General features: G+C 44.6%; 1 protein-coding gene across 1 annotated transcript in view; it reads right to left on the bottom strand.

Moving 5' to 3' along the window:
- Positions 1 to 1,887: 1,887 nt before the first annotated feature.
- MSI2 (musashi RNA binding protein 2) overlaps positions 1,888 to 2,538 on the bottom strand; it is a gene marked incomplete at its 5' end in the record, with an annotated part of 234,485 nt that continues 233,834 nt past the window's right edge. Inside the window, one exon of the mRNA XM_085302882.1 lies at positions 1,888 to 2,108. The remainder of the gene's footprint in view (positions 2,109 to 2,538) is intronic.

Raw genomic sequence — 2,538 nt, 5'->3', positions numbered from 1 at the left:
TTTGTTTCCTTGTTTTACTCCTGTTTTTTTTTGTTGTTTTTTTTTTTTTTAGTTTTTATTTTTTAAAGAATTGTTTTATTCATTTATTTTATTACTTGATCAAGTCTCAATATTTAAAAAGCGTCCAGCATTTTGCTTAAACCTGGTTGTTCTGAAATAAGAAAAAAACCTAAAATATTACACAAAAAAGCATGATTCTTTTTTAAAAACAAGAAAAAACAAGGTTTTCTCCTTTCGGTTAGCAGTATGGTGCCTTGTTTTTGTTAAAGATGCCTTGCTCTACCTTGTCTATTGAATGTCTACATTAGTCTACTTGTTAGTAAAATTTACAAAAATAGGAGTGCAGCAGCTCTTTTTAACAAATGTCGCATTCAGTGTCTTATACTGGCTGTACCTAAAGTACCAAATTTATAAACGTAACAATTTAAAAAAATATTAATAAAACTTGTCAATATTACGTTAAAAAAAGAAGAAATATATCCACACTACAGTATGTTCTTAATGCCACCTACCATGTTGTACTTCTATTTTGCTGTTGCAGGCCTATTTACCAATATTAAAAAAATTAAATTAAAAAATATCCTTCATAAGTTTCCTCCCCCAACAGAGGACCATATATATAACAGCCAAATATTAAACATGTGCAAATAGGAAACTGTCAGTTTTTCCCCTACCAGTCACAGTGCAATGATGTTTTATACTTTATTTTTTTTAAAATTCTGTTTACAACTACAATAAATTAAAATCTTCCGTTGCTTCTAGGGTGATACTTGTAGCACTGAGGTATTCCCGAAAAACAAAGTTGCTTTCCTAATTTGTTAATACAGAAAATAATGGATAAAAAAAGGTAATAATGCAAGCTTCAAAACCGCTCCTCGTACAGCACGTTAAACCCCGAAGAGGGACCTCTTCCCTGYCAGAGCCGTGTAGGACGCACGGAGCAGCTGAAATGACTGGACAGCAAGTTGATCTAATTTAAAATAACAACTAAAAAAAAAAAAGGTGTGCTTTGAACTTTAAATGCGTTAAATATGAAAACCGTAGCTTCTTTTTCAGTCTTGGGAAAAGCAGTTTTTAAATTAAAAATATAACTAGACCGTTACTTTTTAAGCTGTGCACGTATGACTAGATAATATGCTGGTATGACGCTAGGACAGTTAGAAGGTCTAACACACCTAAGAGCAAGCTAAACAGTGTTAATCTAACTCCTATGGGCCAGCTCCGGCAGTTGATCTAAAAGTTTAAAACTTTATTTTTTTTCTTCCATTTTAACAGCGAAACTGCCTTAGACTGACTCCATCACAAAAATAGTTTGTATTTCTCTTTCTTAATAGTTTATATGCAGTTAATGGAATTGTATTTACAGTATTTTTTTTTTCAGAATTCACAATTTCAAAAAACCTTATATCACCTCTTTCAACAAAAAAAAGCACTTATAGAAAAAGGACGCACAAAACCTTGTCGCCCTCGCCTTATTGCCGAAAATAGATATAATCAGGTTAACAAAGACGCCACAAACGAAAAGGCCGGGGCCGGGGCCGGGCCGGGGCCGGCGGAGCCCGCGCGGCCCCGCGCCCGCCGGGAGCCCCGCCGCCGGCGCCCGAGCGCCTCGGCGGCCTTCGAGCAGCGACGACGACGTCAAACGAGAGGAAAAAGGAGGGAAAAAGGAAAAAAAAGAGAAAAAGGAAAGAAAGAAAGAAAGAAAAAGAAAAACTCTTAATATAAACAGTTACACTATGGTTAGGCTCTTTCTAGGTGCACAAAGAATCAGAACTACGTGACTACGAGACTATGTCAAAATGCTACGAAAAAACGTGATTTGAGTAGGTTTAAAAGCGGGGGTGGGGGGAGCCCACCGAGAAAATAAAACGAACAGGAAACGGGGTCTATATACATACTTTAAAAGCTGTTGTTTTTATASTACAGCAGATTCATGAGATGATGAGAGAGAATTTTTTTTCGTTTTGAACAACCTAAGTCCGCAGAGTGCCACCTCCAGCGCGCGTGGTCGGGGATGACGAGGTTGGTGCTCCAGGTCCGACGGCGTCGCCCCGCCGCGGCGCCGCTCAGAAGCTGCGCCCAGCCTTGCCCGGACATCCCGACAGACTCTGCGGGGAGCGGAGCACACGCGCGCGGGGAGAGGGGCCGTCAGCGCCGCCGCCGCCCGCGACGGGGCCGCGGCGAGCAGCCCGGCGCGGCACCGCGACCCGCCGGCGGCCAGCGCGCTGGTGGCCAACACGCTGGCGGCCAACGTGGCGGTGGCCAACACGCTGGCAGCCAACGCGGCGGTGGGCAACGTGGCGGCGGCCAACGCGGTGGTGGCCAACGCGGCAATGGGCAATGGGGTGGCAGCCAACGCGGCAGTGGCCAAAGTGGCGGTGGCCAACGCGCTAGTGTCCAACGCGGCCATGCCCAACGTGGCCGTGCCCAACGCGGCCGTGCCCACCAACACGGCGGTGTTCAATGCTGTGGTGGCCAGCACGGCGGTGCCCAACGCGGCCGTGCCCAATGCAGCGGAGGCCAACGCGGCGGTGGCCA

This window comes from Rhea americana, unplaced genomic scaffold (assembly GCF_003343005.1).
Source record: "Rhea americana isolate MKP2758 unplaced genomic scaffold, rheAme1 scaffold_194, whole genome shotgun sequence".
Lineage (NCBI taxonomy): Eukaryota > Metazoa > Chordata > Aves > Rheiformes > Rheidae > Rhea > Rhea americana.
This window is presented reverse-complemented; position numbering and strand designations above follow the sequence as displayed.